Source organism: Vulpes lagopus, chromosome 13, assembly GCF_018345385.1.
Source record: "Vulpes lagopus strain Blue_001 chromosome 13, ASM1834538v1, whole genome shotgun sequence".
Taxonomy (NCBI): Eukaryota; Metazoa; Chordata; class Mammalia; order Carnivora; family Canidae; genus Vulpes; species Vulpes lagopus.
In genome coordinates this window covers 13,781,140-13,795,475 of record NC_054836.1, presented here as the reverse complement: position 1 = coordinate 13,795,475, position 14,336 = coordinate 13,781,140, and the positions used below count along the sequence as shown (strand labels likewise).

Here is a 14,336-nt window from a genome sequence, read left to right as displayed (position 1 = left end):
ATAGTTGGCTCCCACTAGACAACTTTGGGACAATTTGTGCATTACAAAGAATAATAAATGTAGCTGAATGTAGACATTGCATAAATAAAAATACACATCCTACATTCGAAAATTTTAAAAAGAGAGGGAAATGTACCTTTGTGTTTAGGTATACGTAAAGAGATGATAAAACTATAAAGAAAATCACTGAAACAATTATCAGAAAAGTCAGGGTGGTTGTTTCCAGTGGTGAGGGAGAGAGTATGCTACAGGTCTGGAGAACACTGGTAATGTTCCACACCTGGGTAGTGGTTAAACTGGTATTCTCTTTATAATATTTTTTAAATTGTTTATATATGTTATTTGGACTATTCTAAAATGTGCGTTACATTTCAGTATTTTAAAAGCACTTAAAATAAATAAAAATTTTAATCAGTCACAATGTAAAAACATGAAACCAGGCAAGAAGGGTTGTCTGTAGAAAAATTATGAATGAATATCTCCAGCAAATGATATCCTTTTGTTCAATAACGTTTCATCATACTACCATTGTCACTGTCCATACCTGTGTCATGCCCTTTCATCTCCACCCACTCTAGTCTTTAATGTTCTTGAGGACAGGCTCCTTATCTTCTCATTTCTCTATCCTCAAATCTAACAGTGTCCAGCATGTTGTGAGTGCTCTATAAATGCTGGACAGACGTATCAATGAATGCATAAATAAGTGAATAAATGAGCAAACAATATAAAACAAATCCTCTTCTGATACTTTCAAGCTTCAAGTCACATATACAGACAGGTAACAATCAGAACTGATGGACTAACTGGAATAGAGAGTTCATTTTCTTTTTTAAAGATTTCATTTATTTATTTGAGAAAGAGAGAATAAGAGTGGGGAGGGTCAGAGGGAGAAGATTCCTTGCTGAATGGGAAGCCCAATGTGGGGTTTGATCCCAGGACTCCAGGATCATGGAGCCAAAGGCAGACACCTAACCAACTAAGCCATCTAGGCACCTCAAGAATTCATTTTTTTAAATGATATATTATCTCTGACAATGATATTAATAATAATAGCAAAGAAAAATAAATGTAATTAGTTTTTAACCAGGGAATAGCATTTAAAGGAGAGTAACACTATATTTAAATATATTAAAACAATAAAAATATTCTTAAAAATTGTGAGCAGGTGCCTGGCTCAGTCAGTAAAGCATGTGACTCTTGATCTCAGGATCATGAGTTCAAGGCCCAGGTTGAGTGTGGAGCTTACTTAAAAAAATATATATTATATATATGTTAATATATATATTTATATATATATATGATATATATGTATATATCATACTGATTCGCTGTTCATGTTTCATAAAATAAACAGGACTCATAAAATACAAAGCTAATAGAATAATTGTTTTACACATTATAGGAATAATCTCAGCTCTACAGTCAAAAATATGGAAAAGATGCTGTGTGTGTGTATGTGTGAGTGTTTATGAAACATAATAATAATTTAAATAAAATCCAACTTGAGGTGTTTTTATTTTATTTGTTTAAAGAGAGAGAGAGAGCATAGAGAGAGAGGAAGAGAGCACAGAGGGAGAAGAAGCAGATTCCCCACTGAGCAAGGAGCCTGATATTGGACTCAATCCCAGGACCCTGGGATCACAAGCCTAAGGCAGATGCTTTCACTGACTGAACCACCCAGGTGCCCCTTTAGGTGTTTGTATATATGAATTAATTAATTAATTAATTAATTAATTAATTAAACTTTCCATCTGTTTCTATTTAATATACATGCAAACATCCCATAACTGTTGTTTTTTATCAAAAGATATTTTGATTAAAGAACCCATTCATAAATGAAAGCCTGATGGTCTAAATTCACTGAAATACCCTATGTCATATACTTCACCTTAAAGAAGCAAACATAAAATCTCTGTGGAAACACATCTGATTAAGATGTAAAAAGTTTGACTGCTTTTAATCTTTGACTCTGGCAAGAAAGCATAAGCAAACAGCAAGATTAATCATTCATTTGCTAATTCTTCTTCCCTTGGGACATGAGCAGTGAGAATACAATAAACAGATTTTTTTTTAAGGCAAATCTTCCATTTTTATTTTTGTACAACTGTTTCTCTTTTAAAAGAATAAATCAGGGAAGCTAAATTCTCTAGACTAGAACTAAAAGGAAGTTATCTGTAACACCTATTTTACTGTGTCTACTGGAGAGGGAGGGACATGTATGTTTGTGAATTGAAGAGGCCTATCTGCTGTTTCAACCATTACTGAAAAAGTCTGCTAACCCACTAAGAAGCAGAGGAGGAGAAAAGAGGCAGGCAACACAAAGAACAACCTCGAGAGAGGCTGTCTATGTCCTATGCTTCTATTAGTCTCACCTTCCCAATACGTCTGAACTGGATAATATTGAAGTTAATATGAGCTAATTACCACAGTAAGTCACCATAAGGTTTTCTTAAAACAAAATATGTAAAGATTACCTGAATTTAAATATTGAATATTGAATTCATATTGAAAACCTTGCCATAAACACCACCCTAGTTAGTACGCATCCTACCATAAGGTTCTAATTTTCTTCCTTGAGAGCAAGGGATGCAGCCCAGGGAAAGGTCCTGCACCAGGTTATGCCAGCACAGTCCTCATAAAGGTATACTCCAATTGTAGCAATGTTGACAACACTGATTCCATCTTTGGCTCTCCGTCTTGTTCATGTCTGTGCAGTGACCTCCCTCGGGACATGTTCCAGGCCTCGTGGAAGTTAATGTATGCCCTGACCAGGACACCAGGAGGCTTGTTCAGGACTTCCCTAAAGTGATGTACAGAAGGGGCGCTTCAGGTAAATCGTAGAGATGGCTGGAGTATAAAAGACCTCACTTTAGATAACAACTTAGATCTTCTGACAGATGGATGACACCACTTTAGATAACCATACTGTGATCTCACCACCATGCCCTTTGCTCTATAAAAGCCGAGGATTAAGGTCTGGACTTGGAGGAGAATAGGGGTGGAGAATAGCTGTGTATTTCATGGATCATCCATCCGCCCAATTTCCCCGTCAGTAAATTACCCTGAATTAAACTCTGTGTAAGTGCTAGGGAGTGGCTTCCCTCATTTTCCAGTCTCCAAATGCCTTCTCACTTTGGAAGATAGTGACCCTCCTCCACCATCTTAACACCAGGGCCTTTCTCTCCAAATCCCTAGCTTTTATAACAGGCACCCAGGTATATAATTCCTCCCAGCTACTTCCATACAACTGCAACTAGCCACCATGCTGCAACAAAATTCATGACCCCTTCCTATCATCACATATGATGCCATTCCTCGTTGCCTGTGCATTCTTATCCTATGATTCTGGAGCCCTTTCCTTGAAGGAAGCTCAAACTGATCTTTATGCTTTACTAGTTTCCAGAAAAGGCCTTAAGCCTCAGTAAAACCCTCAACAGCCAGGCTATTACCCTTTCTTTCTTAGTATAGCATGCCTAGCACTATCACTTGTATACCATTAGAAGGCAAAACTGGGGGCACCTGGGTGGCTCAATCAGTTAAGCATTCTCCTTTAGCTCAGGTAGTGATCCCAGGGTACTGGGACCATGCCCCATATCAGGCTCCCTGTTCAGCCGGGAGTCTGCTTATCCCTTTCCCCCTGCTTGTGCTCTCTCAATCTTTCTCTCTGTCAAATAAATAAATAAAAATTTTTAAAAAGTCAAAACTGTTTTGTTTTAGACTAAATGAAAGAATTGCCAGGTTGGGGGATGGGGTTAACTGGGTGATGGGCATAAGGAGGACACATGACGTGATGAGCACTGGGTGTTGTATGCAACTGATGAATCCCTGAACTCTACATTTGAAACTAATGATGTACTATGTGTTGGCTAATTGAATTTTAAAAACAAAAAAGAAAAAAAATCGCCAAAGAATAACATGGCCACACTCCCTGAAAATGGTTATAGTTAACACTCAGAGGACAAGAGTGTACAGTACAAGCTTCCACAACAGATCCCACTAGCTGAGAACTTAGATCAACAGCTGAAACATGAGAAAATGTACACATATTCAAAGTGAGTGATAACAGACTGATACATATTTTTCACACATATAAAAAATATGTATCAGTCTGTTTTATTTATGTGAAAAAAATATTTCAGAGACAAAGAGCAACAAGCCAGTTCTGTGGAGATAGCATCACCTGGAGTAAGCATGTACTTTATACCTCACCCTAAAACATTCTTTATATAAAACAAATATTGCTATTACAGAACAAGTGTCCAGTTGCTCAAATTGAATCTTTCAGCTTGCAAAGATTTTGTTCATCCAATATTCTAACAGCCATATCTTAAATTTATATATTAAATATGTCTAAGGAACCCATTTTTTATACCTGCAAAGTTTCCTGTAGTTGGACTATATACCACTATCACTGCTAGATAATTTAGCAGAATTCAATAATTCGGCAACTAGGAGAAAAATAGAAGTGAGCACTGATAATTTAATCTCCGATGTGTTTCATAATCACTCTAAAAACTCCAAGGAGTTTCTATGCAATTATGCAAAAACATTTATTATAAGTTTCATTATTGCACATTAAAAGTATTTGCTTATATCAAGAAATCACATAAATCTGTAACACAGAAATATACAGTAATCATTTTAACTATAAAAATAGTATTTATTTATTTATTTTTTTAAAGAGAGGGAAGCAAACCATAAGACATTCTCTCTTTTTTTTTAAGGTTTTATTTATTTATTCATAGAGATGCAGAGAGAGAGGCAGAGACACAGGCAGAGGGAGAAGCAGGCTCCATGCAGAGAGCCTGATGTGGGACTGGATCCAGGGTCTCCAGATCATGCCCCGGGCTGCAGGTGGCGTTAAACTGCTGCGCCACCAGGGCTGCCCTAAAAATAGTATTTATATGGTTATTTCCCTTTGAGAAACTACAGGCCATAAGTAGTCTTGCTTACTGAATAATTCTGTAATTATTCTATTTACAACTTAATATACTCATAAATGTGTTGAAATCTCAGGATCCCCCTATTAAAAAGAGCAGGTCAGGGATCCCTGGGTGGCACAGCGGTTTGGCGCCTGCCTTTGGCCCAGGGCGCGATCCTGGAGACCCGGGATCGAATCCCACATCAGGCTCCCGGTGCATGGAGCCTGCTTCTCCCTCTGCCTGTGTCTCTGCCTCTCTCTCTCTCTCTGTGACTATCATAAAAAAAAAAAAAAAAAAAAAAAAAAGAGCAGGTCATTACCTAAACAATGCTAAAAACATCTCAAGGTCATACTAAACAATCAGATGAAAGACAATGAGTCTGCACTAAGGCTGTACTTAAATAACAAACCAGAAAGCAAAAAGCTTAAATAGGCCAGTAATATATAAGTGTATGGGACCTGATTCCTGTCTGCTTAGCTCTGATTCATTTTTATGAAAGGACTAACTTGAGCCTTGCACACAGCTTTTTCCCAACCATGAGTTTGGCCTTCTGAAACCTATAAAAGGCTCCAGCCCTTGGGGTCCTGCTTCCTCTAGAATTCCTTCCAGATGCCCCCTTCAAAATAATTTCCAAAGTCTCAGCCTCAGTATTGGATCACTTTCTGGCTGGTGGCCAGACACATCCAATGCCCTCTTTACCCCACCCAACCACACACCCATTCTCCTCCGCTGCGGTCTTTGCAGCCAATGTGTGTCCAACTAACAAGGCCATTCTGGGCTGAGCCCAGAAGACTTTCTGCCTGTGAAAGAAAGTGATAAAGCCTACTGTTAGAAGTCATAGTTTAAAACTACCATTTTTCAATTCAGAACAAAAGAGCAGAAATGAAATAAGATTCAGCTGTGATAAACAAATGTATAGTCTACATAAACTTCCTATACGAAGTACTAATGGTAGAAACTTATCCCTTAAAAAGTGTCAAAAGTTCAATATACATTCCAAAGGTAGAGTTTTATTATGAATCAAAGGGCATAAGTTCATAACCATAACAAGTATGCAGCCCTTTCCAGACTTGCAATGGACATGGAACTGAAAACCTGAAAGCTTAGCAACTATTTATACCTGACACCACCCTTCCTGCAAAATAGAACTTACAGAAAAACAGCTATTACTGTACCATTAAAAAAAAAACAAAAGTCCACTTTGGAAAAAAGTTTAGGATTTCTCAAAATAATTAAACATAAAACTAAATGGAAACTTAAATCCACATGAAGACCTCCATGTGAATGTTCATAGTAACATTATTCATAATTGCTAAAAACAACCTGCATGCCCATCATGAGCATGGATAGACACGTGATATATCTATAAATGAAATAATACTCAGCAATAAAAGGAATGAACGGTGGACACATGCTACATCAAAGATGAATTTCAAAATATGTCAAATAAAAGAAGCCAAACTAAAGAATGCATTTTGTGTGATATCCTTTATATGAAATGCCCAATAAAGGTAGTTTTATAATGATGAAAAGCAAATTAGTAATCACTGGAGACAGGAATGAGGATTAAGTTTAAATAAGAATGAGGGGTCTCAGTGGAGACTTTAAGTGTTTTAAAACTGATTTATGGTGATGGTTGCACCACTCAGTGAAGTTATTAAAAAAACTATTTTTCATTAAATTGTACAATTGAGAGGAGTGTATTTTATGACATGAAAAATGCCTCAATAAAATTGTTTTTAAAAATCATGTTTAGGGGCGCCTGGGTGGCTCAGTTGTTTGAGGGTCCAACTCTTGGTTTCAGCTCGGGTCATGATCTCAGTGTGAGACAAAGCCCTGCACTGGGCTCTGCACACAATGGAAAGTCTGCTTGAAACTTTCACCCTCTCTCTCTGCTCTCCCCACACCTGCTCACATGCACTCTCTCTCTCCCCATCTCTCTAAAATATTTTTTTAATTTTTTTATTCATTTATGATAGTCACACAGAGAGAGGGGGGGGGGGAGAGAGAGAGAGAGGCAGAGACACAGGCAGAGGGAGAAGCAGGCTCCATGCACCGGGAGCCCGATGTGGGACTCGATCCCGGGTCTCCAGGATCGCACCCTGAGCCAAAGGCAGGCGCCAAACCACTGCGCCACCCAGGGATCCCCAAGGCCTTTTAAACACTAAAAATATCTATATATATATTACTCATAGTCCACAAGATAATGTTTCAAGGAATTTCTTTGTAAGTTAAAAAAAATTATTTTATATAGCTTTTTAACTCTGATACAATCCCATTCATTATTGCTGATATAAAAATTCTTATAACAGCATATCTATTTTCACAGTTAGTAATGAGGTACCTAAAGAAACTGGATCTTAAAATTCAAAACTAGAAACTCCCTTAAAATCAGCTGTAATATCCTAAAATAGAAATTAGAATCTGTAATTGGGCAACCCTCCCCTTTTGGGGGAACAGATCCCAGCCCCCAGTAAATCCCTGCAGTTATGTGAACTCTTTCCAAAGTTTGAACCAATAGAGAAAAGCAATTACACTCTCAAGATGTTAATTGCAGAGTCATGCCACAACATGTCTGTTGTTTGTCAACCACCCCATTCCTGAAAACTGTCTATCCTTGTCTAAGCACTGGATCAGGGAAAATTAGGAGCCAGAGTGAATGCAGGAGGGCTGTACAACCCTAATTTATTCCTCACCTCTGCAGGAGGAAAAATACTGTGACAAGGAAATGTACTTGGTGTTCTGGGCTGTAGTCACCACACATGGAATATTGTTTGTAATTAAATAAACCATACTTAGGCAAAGATACTATCAAGCCATGGCAGTCAGGTCAGATCACAACTCTGAGAGTAGGTGTCCAATTTCACTTTCTGAGAATGGATGTCCCACTGTTTTCATGTTGAGATAGAATGTAAAATGTCCTAGACCAGAGAACGAAAGAATGTGCCCTTTCGTCTGCCTGTCCCTGAGCAGAGGCTATGCCTATGCCCTCCCACCAGTGGTACTAACCCTCCACAAGAAGGCCTGTGGATGGGTTTGTGTTTGTGGGTTATGAGATAACCACTTCTGGCCAATGTTAGCAACCATTACTGGTGGCTGGCTTTTCAGACAGCTAATCACGAGGTTCACTGCAGGGAATCTATCAGAGGCAGAAAGAGTAGCAAGGTAAAAGACAACAAATCTCATAAACAGTTGAGGGACACACTTGGAGATGGAGGTAACTTAGAGCAAAAAAGTCAGCAAAGGCTTGTGCATAATAATTTAGATAAAAACAGGAAGTGTAATTCCATTCTGTAGTCACAAATAGAAAGACCAACAACAACATATGGGCTACAGTGAGGAATTATGCAACATGACAAAGTTGTCAAATAAGAAAATCAATGTTCACTCAAATTTACTAGAAAGGGATTCAATAAAATCTAATATTCCCTTAAAAACAAAAAAAAATTAAATAAGATGTGGGATATTGTTTCATCATGATAAAGACTAGCTCTCAAAAATCAACAATCAACATTCTATTTAGCAGTGAATACTAGACATATGCCTATTACCCAAAGAACCAAGACAAAAACGCTATTATCACAAGTAATAAGAGTTCAGGAACTTCTCGAAAAAGCATTAAGGTGGGGAATAACAATTGGAAAGGAATAGGAAAGGAATAAGAAATGGCTTTCATGATTTTCTACTTATGTTACTGTCAAACTAGAAGACCAAACAGAAACAAAGAAAAACCACTAGTATTATTAAGGAAACTAGTAAGGTTCAACACAAATCAATGACTTTCCTATATATGATCAATAATTAAATTAGAGAATATAGAAAGATATCCACAATAGCAACAAAAGCTACAATTCCCATGAAAAGGTTCTACATGAAATGTTCAGGACCTATAAAAACCAAAGTACTAAACTTTACTGAGACAAAATAAAAGCTAAAATTAAAAAAAAATACACAATGGTTTTGGATGGAAAGACTCAGTACCTATAAAAACATGTACTTTTCCCAAATTAAAGTTTAGTGATAGTCCAATTAAAATTCCAGTTATTCTAAACTTCCATATGAGAGAAGGCAAAAATATCTAAGAAATTTTACAAAAGAAAACTAATAGTGAAAGAGTTTACCATGCTAGATATTAAAACACTTATAAGGCTGCAATAAATAGCATGGTGGTATCAGGCCAAATAATTTTTTTAAGATTTCATTTATTTATTCACAAGAGACACAGAGAGAGAGAGACAGAGGCAGAGACACAGGCAGAGGGAGAAGCAGGCTCCATGCAGGGAGCCCGAAGTGGGACTCGATCCCAGATCTCCAGGATCACACACTGGGCTGAAGGCGGCACTAAACTGCTGAGCCACCCAGGGCTGCCCAAGCCAAATAATTTTAATGAATAGATCTTCAAAAGAGATTGATTTGGGAAGACATTAAAATATACAATAACTAAATACGATGAGTGAAGGATAAGTCAGTGGGGAAGGGAGAAAGAAGTAAATAATGCAAGATACAGTGTGGGGAAACCAGTAGCCTCTACTTGGACTATCATCTAAAGTCTTTCCTGTGGCCTAGGAGGTCTTACATGATCTGGTCCTGCTACCTTTCCAACCTCATTTACCAACTATCTTGGACTCACCTTATTCTTATACCAGCTTCCTATTTTTCATACATACCAAGCTCATTCCTGCCTTGCAACCTTGACACTTGCTGTTCTCTCTGACTGGGGGCCCCTTCACTTCAAATGTCATCTCTTCAGAGATCTCCTGTCTGCTCAAACAGCACCTTCGCCTCCACACCAGGCACTTATTATTAATGACATCATCATCCTCTGAAATTACTTTGTTAACACATTCATTGTCTTTCTGACTAGAATACAGGATCCCTATGAATAGGAAGATTACTTCCTTGTTTCTATCAAGTCCTCAGAGTCTGGAATAACTCTTAGCACTTACTGGAGGCTTAGAAATTTACATATATGTGTGTACATATGGATGTGCAAATACATGTATGTGTATGCATATATTGTGTGCATACATATACATATGTATGTGTATGCATATGTTTAAATACGTGTGTGTGTGTGTGTGTGTGTATAAAATGAAGATAAGGACCCTTATCGGCAAGGACCATTCAAAACAGATTTATCTTCTACACAATAATTTTGCATTAAATGTACATATAAACAAATATTTGCCATAATTAATTTAGTTGAACAATAAGATATTAAATTACAGATTTATTAATAGTTGTGAAAGACAAACTGTATTTATTATCATATAACATCATCATTTAATTATAATCTTATCCCTTTGCTTATTTTTATCCACACTGTAAATAGAGCATACTCAAGGAAATGAGACTTCCAGACCTAATTTCCAATTCCAGTTCGAGTCATATCCTATCTTTTGCCCAGTGTGATTTCTACTTTTCCTGTGAATTCAAGAGTGCTAGTGGAAAGAAATCAAAAGGTAACTGGAAAATCATTTTTGCTAAGTGAGAGAAGACAAAACTGGACTTGCTCATTTGAACAGAATTTGAATGTTTCTGGCCTGACCTTGTCCCTGCTTCTCCGCCTCCCCACACTCCAACTCTATCTCTACACCACCTCCCATGCAGCATGAGCAATCCCATCTGCTGACAGCTGTCATGTCTGAGTCCCTACCTGTCCTCCCCATCCCTTAGTGTGAAACAGGAAAAAAAAAGACACTGATATAAGGATTCTAAGTTAGAGGAACTATTTTTGTTGTTACTGGAATAAGAAGAGGGAGAGAACGTATAAAATATAATCAAAATTTAGGAATAGGATCATCTAAGATCTATGAGCTGTACCACAGAATTCCTTCCCAAGAACAGGCTATAAAAGATGGGTTCTTTCTTCCTAATTGTTTCACATCCTAAAATAACTAGCCACATCCATGTGGAGTATTTGCTTCTTTGTAGGGTAAGTGGGGATGGGTATGTGGGGGTGCAAGTATGCTGGCACATGTGTAGTTTGTCAGGTTATCTGCTGTAAAAAGATCAAGGAGTACTGAAAGAAAATCTTTTCAGTATCTGTGTATCACTTTAGGCAGTTAAATTATCCACTTTTTGAAGAATAGGAGAGAGATTTACAGGAAAATAATTGCTCCAATAATACATACATATGTTATATATTATCATATATGTAGTATATATATTATATATAGTATAAAACATCACCCTTGAGTCTTTCTCAATACCAGTTGCTGATCTCTGAAAAGGTCTAATGTGGCCTCAGGACTAGTTTGACCAGGCCTGGTTATATGTTTGGGTTTTTTAAATATATCTGTCCTAAAGAGTGAATTTTCACAACTGTGTGACCCCATGAAAGAATTAAAAAGAATTAAAAATCACTCGACAAAACAGGAATTGGTTGTGTTTTTCATGTATAAACATTCCATATTCTTTATCTGCCTTTTGTAGAAATTACAACCCAAAGGCTGAACTCCTATAATTTAGTTATAATTTTGTTTACTGGACATTCAGAAGGAATATTATGTAATGATACTTTTCCTTCCATTCCAATCTAAAACTATATATTCCTGGGTCTATTCTGTAACTGGAATCCAGCTACACATAGACTTACTTAATTTGCCTCCAGATTAAAACAAATAAACAAAAAACTCTATCAGTTCCACAGTCCAAGAATTACTTTTTAAGAAAAATAGCTTTTAAACAGTATATTCAATTTTTTACTTTCCTGCTCCTTAACTGACACAACCACAAGACAATATATAAACTGAAACCATGAAATAAAAACATTCTTCTCAAAAATAAAAAAAAAATCTTTGTATCAAATCATCCTGGCTCTTACAGCATATAGCTACTTGCCACCTATGTGTAATAAAGAACTCAGGGGAAAAAAAAAAAAAGTACTTTGTATATTCCCCAGCCCCAGAACCTCCATTTATTTTGTATTCTGTACCTCTTGCAATTTCAAATTTCCATTCCAATAAGATGAAAATTTCCCAATGGAGGTTTTTGCCAGTATCTCAAAAGAAATTCTACTTTACCCTTAGTACTCCAGAGTATCCATGCTTTGTTAAGTATGGTCCATAGTGTTTCTCCTAGGAACAGAATATTTTGGAGCTGAGATTTCCCCAAAGGAAGTGAGGTGGTTTAGGGTAGAATGGACATGAATAAATATCCCTTCTTAGTTTGTGAACTGAAAATCAAGGCTTCATGAATGTCTGGAGCCAGAAACCAAGCCCGGGCTATCCACAGGAATAGTGATTTAATGGAAGGAATGGGAGGGAATTTCCAAGTTTACATAGACTTCCCCTACTTATACTATTAAATTTTATTTTCTCATGTCAAAAAAAAACTAAATAAAATTTTAAAATAAATTTAAAAATAAAGGAGGGATAGGAAAGGGTCAATGAACTAAAAACCTAGGAATCTGACTTTCCAAATCAACCTACATATAGATGCTTAGCTTTTGGAAGCTAGTCTCACTTATCCTCTTTTTCTTTGCTGCTTGCTTTCCCCCATTTGACAGCCTCCATCTTTATCTGGTCTTCTCTGTATCCTGGAGAATTCTAGTCTCTGATTTCTAAGTTTATATGGCTTCTCAGCCTGGAACTTAGCACCTATTCTGCACAGCAGAGGAAGGAAAATATGGCAAGGAAGGAAAGAAAATCTCTGCCCTCAAGTATTCACATTCTAGTAGGAGGAAAAAGATAAAAAACAAAATATAAGTAATTAAAATATAGAACATTAGTTGAACATATAACAACGCTGGTATTTGAACTTTTGGATATACACAAATGGCAATTTCATATGAGTCAACCTATATATTAAATAGTGATGAATATTATTTTGAAAATGAAGGAGAGAATAGGTAGTAGGGTTGATGATACAGTGAGGGCAGAGAGGGTTACAATTTAAAATAGGGCAATCTGGGGTCCCTGGGTGGCTTGGGAGGTTAAGTGTATGACTCTTGATTTTGGGTGAAGTCATGATCTCAGGGTCATGATTTCAGAGTCCAGAGATCAAGCCCCATAGCTGCTCTGCACTGGGCTTGGAGCCTGTTTAAAATTCTCTCTATCTCCCTCTGCCTCCTATTCAAGCTCTCGCTCTCTTTCCCTAAAAAGCATAAAAAAAAAAAAAAAAGAGCAATCCATTCCTATGTGATATAATTATGTGAGATTGTTTTTGCTACATTATTATTTTTCTAAGGAGCATGCATTCCTTTATAATGAGTTTTTTAAAACTATATAATATCAAAGTTGATGAAAAACCACAATGAGTCACTTAAACATGTAAATTTGAGGGCATTTACATCAAGCAGGAATATAAGATACAAATCATATTAACATAGTCTTATACTCTATGAAATTAGGTTAAATGCCATGTAGTACAAAGCATTTAATTATATATGCTCTAAGCCATTAATTTTAAAAACAAGCAATAAATTCTATTTTAATGAGCAAAGTAAAAATAGTTTGTTACTTTTTTTTCTTTTTCTTTTCTAGGATTTATTTACCCATTTTAGAGAGAGATGGAGAACATGTGCATGCACGCATGAGCAGGGGGGATGGGCAGAGGGAGAGAAAGAACCCCAAGCAGACTCCTGACCAACCATGGATTCTAATGTGGAGCTGGATCTCATGACCCTGTGAGATCATGACCAGGGTCAAAATCAAGAGTAGGGAACCCAGCAGACTGAGCCACCCAGGTGCTCCCCTATGTTACTTTTTTTTTTTAATTTATGTTACATTTTTAAAAGGTACACAACCAAAGAACAAACAACTTCTACTAACAGGTCACCCAAATAGTCAGTTTCCATCTAACACAATGCTTTTCAGTATTTAAATTGTTTGAGAACTATAAAAATGTGAGGAAGGGTAGAAATACTTATGAAAGGTACCTATGACACAGCTTAATTAAAAAATAAACTAGGGGCGGGGTGCCTGGGTGGCTCAGTCGGTTAAGCGTCTGTCTTCGGCTCAGGTCATGATCCCAGGGTCCTGGGATCAGCCCGGTATCAGGCTCCCTGCTCAATGGGGAGCCTGCTTCTCCCACTCCCTCTGCCTGCCACTCCTATGTATGCTCTCTCCCTGTGAAATAAATAAATAAAATCTTTAAAATAAAACAAAATAAAACTGGGGTACCTGGGTAGCTCAGTCAGTTAAGCGACTGACTCTTGGTTTCTGCTCAGGTCATGGTATCAGGGTCATGAGACTGAATCCCACCTGGGATCTATGCTCAGAGAATCTCCTGCTTGAGATTTTCTGCCTCTCTCCCTGCCCCTTCTCCCTGCCTTTCTCTCTCAAATAAATTCATAAAATCTAAAAAAAAAAAATAAAAAATAAACTAATATGTGGCTTAAACATTAAGACAACACAAATGGTATTATTACACTTTTTAAACAAATTCCACAAAAATTAGGAAACTAGTAAG

General features: G+C 37.0%; 1 protein-coding gene across 13 annotated transcripts in view; it reads right to left on the bottom strand.

Moving 5' to 3' along the window:
* The window catches only part of ADAM22 (ADAM metallopeptidase domain 22), a 220,833-nt gene that overhangs the window by 168,312 nt on the left and 38,185 nt on the right, over nt 1-14,336 (bottom strand). The window lies entirely within an intron of this gene.